The sequence below is a fragment of the Ctenopharyngodon idella genome, chromosome 4 (genome assembly GCF_019924925.1).
Source record: "Ctenopharyngodon idella isolate HZGC_01 chromosome 4, HZGC01, whole genome shotgun sequence".
In the NCBI taxonomy this organism is placed as follows: Eukaryota; Metazoa; Chordata; class Actinopteri; order Cypriniformes; family Xenocyprididae; genus Ctenopharyngodon; species Ctenopharyngodon idella.
The window spans coordinates 12,272,526-12,286,681 of NC_067223.1; the positions used below are offsets into that span (position 1 = coordinate 12,272,526).

The 14,156-nt window shown below is 38.8% G+C and overlaps 1 long non-coding RNA gene across 2 annotated transcripts; it reads left to right on the top strand.

The window, feature by feature from the left end:
* Positions 1-90: 90 nt before the first annotated feature.
* Positions 91-8,540, top strand: LOC127511540 (uncharacterized). Of its 2 annotated transcripts, XR_007930055.1 has the most exons (6): positions 91-138; positions 1,852-1,910; positions 2,714-2,808; positions 3,197-3,279; positions 6,075-6,169; positions 6,337-8,540. It is a non-coding gene; the product is annotated as an uncharacterized LOC127511540 (long non-coding RNA). The 2 variants fall into 2 exon arrangements; XR_007930054.1 differs by lacking the exons at positions 6,075-6,169; positions 6,337-8,540 and adding an exon at positions 3,362-3,608 and having other exon boundaries at positions 97-340.
* Positions 8,541-14,156: the final 5,616 nt, after the last annotated feature.

Consider the following 14,156-nt stretch of genomic DNA (forward strand, 5'->3'; position numbering starts at 1 on the left):
TGAAGGGCCTGCAATAACGCGGTTTGACCAGTGCGGCGCTATAGCGCAATGCTGTAATGCAGCCCTCCCGGATCCAATCCAATAGAAGAAGACGGCGCTTCGGAGTGCAAAGTGCAAACGATGTCGAACCCGTAAAATGTGGGAGTTTAACATAGCATAAAACATAACAAACATAACGTTTAGCAATTAGCATAACTACAGGAAATGCTGTCATGCAGGGCCACCAACTCTCATTCAAACTCACTGTTTTCACGCCACACGTCCATTTTCTCACGCAGTGAAAGATACATAGCAGAGCAAAGAGGACACAAACAACACGCCGACAGATGAGACAGATCAGGTTATTTTTGATATAAAACAAAGTCTCAGCTTTTAAATTCTGTCAATTTTACTACGGGATTCAAACAATACATGTGGTTTTGGCTCTCTTTAATGTGTCGTGATAGATCGCTGTAGCGCCTCAAGTCAAGCGGCACGTGAACCTATTATCTCTTCCTCTTTTCTGCTATTACAGCACGAAATAAACATGAATGAACATCAAAAAGTATATTGAAAGATAATGAAATTAAGCCATCTCTAATGTAATCACTTAATCTAAGTTTCAACCGCAGAAAGACGTCAATAAAAGTATTGCAAACAAGTATGTCACAAAATGTTACATTTACCTCTAGAGGTAGAAGAAATCTAGAGAGGAGCAATTAAAAAAATGCACTATTACATATTCATGTTTTTACTCTTATCAAAAAGTTATTATTACAATTCCCAGATTATATAAAAGCACAGTACCAGTCATTGTAACACTTGGACTATTGATGACTTCTGAGGAGGAAAGGAAACCTGAAGGTGTATTCAGCTGACTCAAAATTCATTAAAAACACTTTCATAAGCTGAAGCGATTTCCTTGTTTTATTTATTAAAGTATAGCTCAGTATTTTAACTAATTGCTAAAGTGGAATAATCGAACAAAGCATACTGATTAACCAGTGTAATAATCAACGATTAGTCAATTAATCGTTCTAATAATCGTTAGATTAATCGATTATCAAAATAATGGTTTGTTGCAGCCCTAATCCAGAATCATGCAGCTCTAGTACGTGATATATGACGTCCGAAGCTTCAGTTCAGTTTATTTATTTGTAAAGCACTACTAAAACAACAGTGCGTTGACCAAAGTGTTGTACAATAAATAAATTCTTCATTAAGAAAATCTAAATAAATAAATAACATCATGAACATCATGAAATAAAGTTTTAAGCATGGTTAAAAGAGACAGATCACAGATTAATTTATGTTTCATTTCATTTGTGCCAGTGCACTGACAATAAAATCACTTTGACAGTGTCTATTATTTCTTTAAAAATAAAATTAAATTGAATAAACAATCAGCTGCAGAACTATAAGTGAAAAAAGTGGGCTATACATTGTTATGACCACTAGATGGCCACACCATATTGAAAAGCTTAAAGTAATGAACCTTTTGCGATACAGTTGAGTGTGCTTTGGCAGGTGTTTAATTTTGTGCCCCAGATTGGGAACACATATACCCGTTTCTTCATATTTTCCGTCCAGCACTGTAGACAGCTAGCTATTGAAAATAAATAATAAGTAACACATTTGATTGGTGCAGAATCTTGCAAGAACATCTGTTTTAGACCAGTTACGTCCAGTAATGAGAAAATCCTACGCTGAGATTTATTGAATTATTTTGCACCGTCTTGTTATTTGGCGTGAAATTTAGTTGGGTGGCGTGAGAGTGCAAGACCAAATATGCGAGAGTTGGCAACCCTGATCTTTGAGATATACAATGTCTATTATCATCGATAACGAACTTCTCTGTTTTCTGTTCTGCAGGCTCTCTTCATTGTGACGCTGCTCTCTAGTGACACACCTGGAATATGAACCATCAGCAGGTGAGTGATCCTATGATCTTTTCTTGTCTATATTAAATGTGTAAACTTTACAGCGGCCTCAAGTTACTGTTCCAGATAATCCAGTGCAGAAAGATTGAGCTGTAGATTAGAACAGTTATATTCCTGTCAATATGACAAAATATCCATTTTGTTTTTGCCCACCAGTATCCTGCAGTACATTAATAAGAGACAGAAACACAGAGACAGGTAGAAGGCCACAACCTCAGCTTCAACAGCATGTGTGTGCAAAGATTCAAGGATTGTTATTGATACAGCATCACTGAACGATAATACATTAAGTAATAATGTTTTTACATTGCACAGCTTTAGAAAGATTTACACCTATCATATTTTTTCTATAAACATTCTTGAGGAGGACTGCATCACTTCAGGATGTGTAATGTGTTTATTCAATGTTAATCACTCATTTATCTTTGTAGTGCACATGATCATTAGATCAAGTTCATCCTGATTATCCAGCTCTATAGCATATATGTCAACTTACATGTAATAATAGGAGTTTCCTAGTTAAAAAATGGACATTTACCACTGTGTCCCAGTATTTACCATTGGGAAGCTCAGGGATAATTTTGATACCCAAGTTCCTGAGTTGGACGAGCCATAAACAAAGCACTTGAATGCGACAAGCTCGTAATCACGACTTGAAAAATGGGAAGTAGGAAATGTCTGATAGCATGTGAAGGCAGCATAACTATTATTATTTAGTCTAACTTTTATATTCTGACATTTTTAGATATAGAATATGGAGTAATGTGTGTGTTTATTGTGTCTCTATCCTACAGAATAAGGGATGTTTGGACACCCGGTCATCAGAAGCAGAGCTGTAGGAAGTGTGGACAGACATTGACTGTAATGATGGACTTTTGCTGATGGACAGGTAATTTATTTATTTATTTATTTATTTTTTGCAGCTAATTTAAAAATTTTCAGGCATAACCACTGCTGGACGTCGTGCCGGGATTAATGGGGGGACCCGACTCACCCCCGCCCCTTCATGCACACACCATTCACTCATATTGTGGAGATGTATGAAAGTAATTTAATAGCATCATCAGAACTAAATTACGATGAAGAGTATATTGAAGCAAAGATTATTATTGATACAATATTACTGAAATATAATATAGTCTGTAATCTGACACTGCACAGCTTTAGGAATTGAATTTATGTAGTCAATTTACATTTATTAAACATTATTTAGACTAACTTTTAAATTAATTTAGGGATACAAAATAGCATAATGTCTTTATGTCTTTGCCCTACAGAATAAGAGATGTGTTTGGAGCGTTACACCCAGAGACGTGTGGACAGACATTCGCTGTAATGATGGACATCTGCTCATGGATGGGTAAGACTTCTTTTTTTCTTTTCTTTTCTTTTCTTTTCTTTTTTCTTTTTTTTTTTTACACAGCTAATTTAATTTTTTGCAGCCAAAAGCATAACCCCTGCTGGACATCGTGCTGGAGCTTAGGGGAGACCCCATGATCCCCTGCACCTTCTCACTCACACCACACCTTCATATCGCTGAGATCTGGCTGGGATCGAACCAGCAACCTCTGAACCCGTGAGGCAGCGCTCTTAACCTGCGAGCCACAGATCTCTTGTCTGAATATGTGCAGGAACTTATATTTCACTGTTATCCTGACCTGTGATTTACAATAAACTAGTTAAAGCTTTCAGTTGTGTGATTGTCATGATTGAGGGGGGATTTGAACCCAAGCCTCCATCGCAGTCTCACCACCAGAGAACATGTGTTTAGCCACTTGTGCCACTGTGACTTTCGCACTGATTTCTGGCATTTGGGCCACTTTGTTGGATATAATACCAACAATGTAATATAGGCAATAGTGGGATTTGAACCCATGCCTCTATCATAGTCTCGGTGCATGAAAGCATGTGTTTAGCCACTCGCACCACTGTGACTTCCATGTTGAAGTTGGGAGTTTGGGCCACTTTGTTGGATATAATGCCAAGAATGTAAAGTAGGCAATAGTGGGATTTGAACCCAAGCCTCTATCACAGTCTCGTCACTAGAGAACGTGTTTAACTGCTCACACCACTGTGACTTTCACACTGAGTCCTGGTGTTTGGGCCCTTTTGATAGATATAATGCCAACAATGTAACATAGGCAATAATAGGATTTGAACTTGGATCTCCATGATTAAAGCACAACGTTTGATCACCTGAGCCACCGAGCCAGGTAGGTTTTTAAGGGACATTTATATTTTAAATTAAGCTACAACATTAATTATTATACCAACTTGGTGGGATTTGAACACAGGACACCTTGTTTAAATCACAAGCCTCTGTCTAAAGACACTGAGCTTTATGTGTTCAGTTTGTATTTGGAAACTGTCTTGGGCCACTTTGTTGGATATAATGCCAACAACTTCACATAAGTAACAGGAGAATTACTAAAGACCAAATTTACACACAATCAGAAGAACTTTATTCATTATTTACATGTCAAACTCAAACTGAAAACACACACATGACTAGTAAACAGCATTTGTTCATTCAAGTAAATAGATTTGATATAAATTAAAAACACAGAGATCAACACACCTGCCTGGAAGTTTCTAGTAAAGCTAAAGACCTTGATTAGCTGCTTCAGGTGTTTTTGATGAGGTTGAAGCTAGACTCAGGAAAGTGGCTCAACAGGAGCAGGATTAGACAGACAGCCCTGCTTTATTTCTGTCCTCCGACTGCTGTTTTCATAAATTAATGCCGATACACTTATTGTCCACAAGGGGGAGACACACTGATCTCAGAGGACTCAGATTCACCTCCTCCTCATCAGGGACACAGAAACTCCCCTCACTGAGTCTGTTGGTGGAAAACTGGATTTCACATGCTGCTGTATCAACTTAGATACACTTATTGTCCACAAGACGGCGCTGAAACACTGATCTGAAAATGTGCATGTTCGTTATATTAATGAGTAAAACACTGCTTTTAAACATTAAATCTTTAGTCGTTATATCATTTGTTTAACTGTGAACAAACGTGATAAATATAACTTAAAACAGATAAAAACAAATACACTTGACACAAACAAAGTAAAAGAATCTCGGATCTTTCGTCACGTGTGTTGTGTTTACGCTTGAGGCCTGTGACTTTCAGCAGATCATTTTATCTGTCTTACCCCATCAGATGAGAGCTGATCTGACACAGATCCTGACAAAGCATAGATTAGTTTTCAAATATGTGAAAATTAAATCTCAGACCTCTCAACCAGGCCACAAATTCACTTACCCAGAACACTAGCTTGGCACTATAGTACTGAAAGCAGAAAGACAGAAACTGAAGCGCAGTTTACCATCCGCTCCACTAGGCGGCGTAAGCGTGTTTCACTGTCAGCGCGACACCTTTGGGTCCTTGACAACAATGACGCTTGACGACAGTCGCTACAACACGTGCAGATGACAGCTATCACACAACTGCACATATTCCAGCAAATAAACCGACACACAGTGCGATAAAATGCGGGAATTGAGTGTCATTTAACTCCTCGGTAAGTAACTTTACACATAAACTGAATGTCTCTAGTAGCGATCCTTGTTTTGTATGATTGTGTTTGTACTGAGACATCGTTCTGTTGATGTCACAGCAGGGCTTGTCAGTTTCATTTGATAGTGTCTTTAACCTAAATCTTGTTGTTTAAAATGGTGCTTGTTATTATATGAAGGCAGTCGCGTCTTCTGTGAAAGTTTATCAGAGTTTGTTTACATGCTGTTCTCTTACTGAACTCACACTCACACCTTCAGAAGAACAAATGAATTGTAGTTGTTGCGTTTCCTTTATAATCTTTGAATGAATCACCATCTGATATTCATATTATAAGGTGGAATAATAAGGAATGGTGGTTTTTGTCATTGCTGTTGTTGTAGTCTTACTGAAGGCAATAATCTACTGGATTAATGTTTGTTATTAGAGTCAGTTGGTGTGTGAAGCTCTGATGTTCCTGCTGCTTCATGCTTTAGTAGAGCTGCAGTGTTCAATATTTTATACATGTTTAACTGGCAGTATTAACATATGTCATCTTATATTTATAAATTATTTTTTTAAACTAACTTTTAAAATCTGATGTTTTAGATAGAATATGGAGTAATGTCTGTGTTTATTTTGTCTGTATCCTACAGAATAAGGGATGTTTGGACACCCAGTCATCAGAAGCAGAGCTGTAGGAAGTGTGGACAGACATTGCCTGTAATGATGGACTTCTGCTGATGGACAGGTAAGGCTTGTAATGTGTGAATGTTTGTTGTTGGCTTGTAAATGTGTAGGTTATTATCATTTTCTTTTTGAGGGGTCGTCCCTTTGAAACGCAAATGATGGTAACCTAGGTAGGTGGGGAAGGGACGGAGGTTGAAAATTTTTATACAGCTAATTTTTCTTTTTCAGGCAGAAAAGCATAACCACTGCTGGACATCGTACCGTGGCTTGGGGGGGGACCCGAATCATCCCCACCCCTTCACACTCACACCATTCACTCATATCGCTGAGATCTGGCTGGGATCAAACCAGCAACCTCTGAACCTGTGAGGCAGCGCTCTTAACCTGTGAGCCACAGATCTCTTGTCTGAACATGTGCAGGAACTTATATTTCACTGTTATCCTGACCTGTGATTTACAATAAACTAGTTAAAGCTTTCAGTTGCGTGATTGAGGTGGGATTTGAACCCAAGCCTCCATCACAGACTCAGCTCCAGAGAACGAGAACGTGTTTTAGCCACTTGTGCCACTGTGACTTTCGTATTGCAATTGGGCAATTGGGCATTTGGGCCATTTTGTTGGCTATAATGGTAACAATTTAATGTTAGCAATAGTAGGATTTGAATCCATCTCTCTATTGATGCCTCAGCACCAAAGAGCATGTGCTTAACCACTTGTGCCACTGTGGCTTTCATGTTGAGTGCTGGTGTTTGGGCCACTTTGTTAGATATAATACCAACCATGTAACATAGGCAATAGTGGGATTTGAACCCACACCTCGATTGCAGTCTCATCATAAGCAAACATGCGTTTAGCCACTTGTGCCACTGTGACTTTCACACTGAGCTCTAGCATCTGGGCCACTTTGTTGGATATAATGCCAACAATTTACTGTTAGCAATAGTGAGATTTGAACCCACGTCTCTATCGCAGTCTTGCCACCAGAGAACATGTGTTAAGCCACTTGTGCCATTGTGACTTTCACACTGAGTGTTGGTGTTTGGGCCATTTTGTTGGATATAATTCCAACAATTTAATGTTAACAATAGTGGGATTTGAACCCAAGCCTCCATCGCAGTCTCACCACCAGAGAACGAGAACGTGTTTTAGCCACTTGTGCCACTGTGACTTTCACACTGAATGCTGCGATTTGGGCTGTTTTGTTGGATATAATGCCAACAATTTACTGTTAGCAATAGTGAGATTTGAACCCAAGCCTCCATCGCAGTCTCACCACCAGAGAACATGTGTTTAACCACGTGTGCCATTGTGACTTTCACACTGAATATTGGTGTTTGGGCCGTTTTGTTGGATATAATTCCAACAATTTAATGTTAGCAATAGTGAGATTTGAACCCAAGCCTCCATCGTAGTCTCATCACCAGAGAACGTGTGTTTAGCCACTTGTGCCACTATGACTTTCACACTGAATATTGGTGTTTGGGCCGTTTTGTTGGATATAATGCCAACAATTTACTGTTAGCAATAGTGAGATTTGAACCCAAGCCTCCATCGCAGTCTCACCACCAGAGAACATGTGTTTAACCACGTGTGCCATTGTGACTTTCACACTGAATATTGGTGTTTGGGCCGTTTTGTTGGATATAATTCCAACAATTTAATGTTAGCAATAGTAGGATTTGAACCCAAGCCTCCATCGCAGTCTCATCACCAGAGAACGTGTGTTTAGCCACTTGTGCCACTGTGACTTTCACACTGAATGTTGGTGTTTGGGCCGTTTTGTTGGATATAATGCCAACTATTTAATGTTAGCAATAGTGGGACTGGAACTCAGGTCTCCATGATTAAAGCACAATGTTTCATCACCTGTTTTATCAACTTGGTGGGATTTGAACACAGGGCAACTTGTTTAAATTCCAAGCCTCTGTCTAAAGACACTGAGCTTTATGTGTTCAGTTTGTATCTGGAAACTGTCTTGGGCCACTTTGTTGGATATAATGCCAACAACTTCACATAAGTAACAGGAAGATTAACAAATACCAAATGTACACACAATCAGAAGAACTTTATTAATTTTTTACATGTCAATTTCAAACTGAAACACACACATGACTAGTAAATATAATTTGTTTATTCAAGTAAATAGATTTGATATGAATTAGAAACACAGAGATCAACACACCTGCCTGGAAGTTTCTAGTAAAGCTGAAGACCTTGATTAGCTGCTTCAGGTGTTTTTAATGAGGTTGGAGCTAAACTCAGGAAAGTGGCTCACCCAGGAGCAGGATTAGACAGACAGCCCTGCTTTATTTCTCTCCTCCGACTGCTGTTTTCATATATTAATGCAGATACACTTATCGTCCACAAGGGGGAGACACACTGATCTCAGAGGACTCTTAGATTCACCTCCTCCTCATCAGAGACACAGAAGATACCGTCACTGAGTCTGTTGGTGGAAAACTGGAGAACATTTCACACGCTGCTGTATTTTCAGGAAAACATGTGTTTCTAAGGATGACTGTATGTAAATATTATGTACACAGAAATTAAATGTACACACACTCCTGAGAATTTTCATTAAGGTCTTTATTAATTCTTTACATGTCAAACTCAAACTGAAAACACACACATGACTAGTAAACAGCATTTGTTTATTCAAGTAAATAGATTTGATATGAATTAGAAACACAGAGATCAACACACCTGCCTGGAAGTTTCTAGTAAAGCTAAAGACCTTGATTAGCTGCTTCAGGTGTTTTTAATGAGGGTGGAGCTAAACTCAGGAAAGTGGCTCAACAGGAGCAGGATTAGACAGACAGCCCTGCTTTATTTCTTTGCTCCGACTGCTGTTTTCAGTTTAATGCAATATTAATGCAGATACACTTATTGTCCACAAGGCGGTGCTGACACTGATCTGATCTCATGTGTGTGCCTGTTATATTAAAACTGCCTTTAAACACCATTAAATGTTTTAGCAGCTATATAATTGGTTTAACTGTGAACGATAAACATCACTTAAAAAGACAAAAACAAATAAACTTGACACATACAATCTTGGATCTTTTTCAGCCTTTCAGCAGATCATTTTATCTTACCCCATCAGATGAGAGCTGATCTGACTCAGATCCTGACAAAATCATAGATTAGATTTCAAACTTATGAGAATTAAATGTCTCACTTACGACTGACCATAAAGTTCACTTGACCAGAACACATTTAGGTAAGTTAGCTTGGCACTACAATGCATGCAGCTGACAAATGCGACCTCCAGAGGGCGCACTCTTCGGAAAGAGACACAGATACTGACATCAAATGTGTTTTCTGAAAAGGTTGGAGGAAAACTAAGGACGGTGGACCTCAAGGAGCAGGAAGACCTTTCATGTCATTAAACATTTGTGGCTAACCCTGGTGTGTCCATGACTGCTCCTGAAAGGATCTTCCTTATCCTCAAACTCAAAGGAAATATATTTGATGCTTTGGTCTATTCAAACTCAAAGGAATCATAGACCGTGCTGTGTATTATGTGGTAATGTGAGTTCTGATTGGCTGTGGCAGACGAATATTTAATTAGCTGTCTATTTGAGATGTTTATGAAACATGTATATATTCATTTGTAGTTAATATGGGTTGATGTTTATTAAAAAAAGATGGATATAGTTATTTGTAGTTAAAATGGGTTAAAGCTCTGTTTAGTGTTGATTATGTGGGTCTATATTGTTTAGTGTTACCCTTGTGGAGAAACAGTGTTCCTTTGAACTACCTGTGACTTGCTTCAAACAATGTGTTTTGTCCTGGGTTTTAATTTAACAGATTTTAGGTTACTATTTTGCTCTCTTTTAATTTGTCCATGTTCAGTGTTGCCAACTGTTTTCAATTAAAAGTAGCTAAAACTGGTAGCTGGATGTCAATAAATTACATCATAATGACAAATTCATTGATCTATATAAATATGAATATAGATCAGTGGGAAAAATAAGAATCTAGATAAGGTTTGTCCAAGAAGTTGTTAGATTTGTCCCTAACTTTTGAAAAAAGTATCAAAAGGGGTGGGGAAGTCACTAAATCTAGTGACAAAATTGCTAAATTGGCAACACTGTCCATGTTGAAGACAGAAAATGTTAAAATTTCCAAAAGCAAACTGACCAAATAAAGCTCAGTGATTTAAGCCATAAAGGCTTGTGGATTATACATGGTGTCCTGGTTCAGATTCTGCCTTCGCTTAACTTAAGTTCTTGATATAATTAATGTTATAGCTTAATTTCAAAGGTAAGTGACCAACCAGACTCAGTGGCTCAGGTGATAAAACATTGTGAGTTAATCATGGAGAACTGAGTTCAAATCCTGTTATTGCCTATGTTACATTGTTGGTATTACATCTAACAAAGTGGCCCAAACACCAGAACTCAATGTAAAAGCCACAGTGGCACAAGTGGTTAAACACATGCTCTTTGGTGACAAGACTGTGATAGAGACATGGGTTTGAATCTCACTATTGCAATCATTAAATTGTTGGGATTATATCCAACAAAGTGGCCCAGACACCAAAGCTCAGCGTGAAAGTCACAGTGGCACAAGTGGCTAAATGCATGTTCTCTTATGATGAGACTGCAATCGAGGTGTGGGTTCAAATCCCACTATTGCCTATGTTACATTGTTGGCATTATATCTAACAAAGTGGCCCAAACACCAGCACTCAATGTGAAAGCCACAGTGGCACAAGTGGTTAAACAAACGCTCTTTGGTGCTGAGGCATCAATAGAGAGATGGATTCAAATCCTACTATTGCTAACATTAAATTGTTGCCATTATATCCAACAAAATGGCCCAAATGCCCAACTTTGATATGAAAGTCACAGTGGCACAAGTGGCTAAAACACGTTCTCGTTCTCTGGTGGTGAGACTGCGATGGAGGCTTGGGTTCAAATCCCACTATTGTTAACATTAAATTGTTGGAATTATATCCAACAAAATGGCCCAAACACCAACACTCAGTGTGAAAGTCACAATGGCACAAGTGGCTCAACACATGTTCTCTGGTGGCAAGACTGCGATAGAGACGTGGGTTCAAATCTCACTATTGCTAACAGTAAATTGTTGGCATTATATCCAACAAAGTGGCCCAGATGCTAGAGCTCAGTGTGAAAGTCACAGTGGCACAAGTGGCTAAACGCATGTTTGCTTATGATGAGACTGCAATCGAGGTGTGGGTTCAAATCCCACTATTGCCTATGTTACATTGTTGGTATTATATCTAACAAAGTGGCCCAAACACCAGCACTCAACGTGAAAGCCACAGTGGCACAAGTGGTTAAGCACATGCTCTTTGGTGCTGAGGCATCAATAGAGAGATGGATTCAAATCCTACTATTGCTAACATTAAATTGTTGCCATTATATCCAACAAAATGGCCCAAATGCCCACTTTCAATATGAAAGTCACAGTGGCACAAGTGGCTAAACACATGTTCTCTGGAGCGGAGACTGTGATGGAGGCTTGGGTTCAAATCCCACCTCAATCACGCAACTGAAAGCTTTAACTAGTTTATTGTAAATCACAGGTCAGGATAACAGTGAAATATAAGTTCCTGCACATGTTCAGACAAGAGATCTGTGGCTCACAGGTTAAGAGCGCTGCCTCACGGGTTCAGAGGTTGCTGGTTCGATCCCAGCCAGATCTCAGCGATATGAGTGAATGGTGTGAGTGTGAAGGGGTGGGGATGATTCGGGTCCCCCCCCAAGCCCCGGTACGATGTCCAGCAGCGGTTATGCTTTTCTGCCTGAAAAAGAAAAATTAGCTGTATAAAAATTTTCAACCTCCGTCCCTTCCCCACCTACCTAGGTTACCATCATTTGCGTTTCAAAGGGACGACCCCTCAAAAAGAAAATGATAATAACCTACACATTTACAAGCCAACAACAAACATTCACATATTACAAGCCTTACCTGTCCATCAGCAGAAGTCCATCATTACAGGCAATGTCTGTCCACACTTCCTACAGCTCTGCTTCTGATGACTGGGTGTCCAAACATCCCTTATTCTGTAGGATACAGACACAATAAACACAGACATTACTCCATATTCTATCTAAAACATCAGATTTTAAAAGTTAGTTTAAAAAAATAATTTATAAATATAAGATGACATATGTTAATACTGCCAGTTAAACATGTATAAAATATTGAACACTGCAGCTCTACTAAAGCATGAAGCAGCAGGAACATCAGAGCTTCACACACCAACTGACTCTAATAACAAACATCAATCCAGTAGATTATTGCCTTCAGTAAGACTACAACAACAGCAATGACAAAAACCACCATTCCTTATTATTCCACCTTATAATATGAATATCAGATGGTGATTCATTCAAAGATTATAAAGGAAACGCAACAACTACAATTCATTTGTTCTTCTGAAGGTGTGAGTGTGAGTTCAGTAAGAGAACAGCATGTAAACAAACTCTGATAAACTTTCACAGAAGACGCGACTGCCTTCATATAATAACAAGCACCATTTTAAACAACAAGATTTAGATTAAAGACACTATCAAATGAAACTGACAAGCCCTGCTGTGACATCAACAGAACGATGTCTCAGTACAAACACAATCATACAAAACAAGGATCGCTACTAGAGACATTCAGTTTATGTGTAAAGTTACTTACCGGGGAGTTAAATGACACTCAATTCCCGCATTTTATCGCACTGTGTGTCGGTTTATTTGCTGGAATATGTGCAGTTGTGTGATAGCTGTCATCTGCACGTGTTGTAGCGACTGTCGTCAAGCGTCATTGTTGTCAAGGACCCAAAGGTGTCGCGCTGACAGTGAAACACGCTTACGCCGCCTAGTGGAGCGGATGGTAAACTGCGCTTCAGTTTCTGTCTTTCTGCTTTCAGTACTGTTGTGCCAAGCTAGTGTTCTGGGTAAGTGAATTTGTGGCCTGGTTGAGAGGTCTGAGATTTAATTTTCACATATTTGAAAACTAATCTATGCTTTGTCAGGATCTGTGTCAGATCAGCTCTCATCTGATGGGGTAAGACAGATAAAATGATCTGCTGAAAGTCACAGGCCTCAAGCGTAAACACAACACACGTGACGAAAGATCCGAGATTCTTTTACTTTGTTTGTGTCAAGTGTATTTGTTTTTATCTGTTTTAAGTTATATTTATCACGTTTGTTCACAGTTAAACAAATGATATAACGACTAAAGATTTAATGTTTAAAAGCAGTGTTTTACTCATTAATATAACGAACATGCACATTTTCAGATCAGTGTTTCAGCGCCGTCTTGTGGACAATAAGTGTATCTAAGTTGATACAGCAGCATGTGAAATCCAGTTTTCCACCAACAGACTCAGTGAGGGGAGTTTCTGTGTCCCTGATGAGGAGGAGGTGAATCTAAGAGTCCTCTGAGATCAGCGTGTCTCCCCCTTGTGGACAATAAGTGTATCGGCATTAATTTATGAAAACAGCAGTCGGAGGACAGAAATAAAGCAGGGCTGTCTGTCTAATCCTGCTCCTGTTGAGCCACTTTCCTGAGTTTAGCTTCAACCTCATCAAAAACACCTGAAGCAGCTAATCAAGGTCTTCAGCTTTACTAGAAACTTCCAGGCAGGTGTGTTGATCTCTGTGTTTTTAATTTATATCAAATCTATTTACTTGAATGAACAAATGCTGTTTACTAGTCATGTGTGTGTTTTCAGTTTGAGTTTGACATGTAAATAATGAATAAAGTTCTTTTGATTGTGTGTAAATTTGGTCTTTAGTAATTCTCCTGTTACTTATGTGAAGTTGTTGGCATTATATCCAACAAAGTGGCCCAAGACAGTTTCCAAATACAAACTGAACACATAAAGCTCAGTGTCTTTAGACAGAGGCTTGTGATTTAAACAAGGTGTCCTGTGTTCAAATCCCACCAAGTTGGTATAATAATTAATGTTGTAGCTTAATTTAAAATATAAATGTCCCTTAAAAACCTACCTGGCTCGGTGGCTCAGGTGATCAAACGTTGTGCTTTAATCATGGAGATCCAAGTTCAAATCCTAT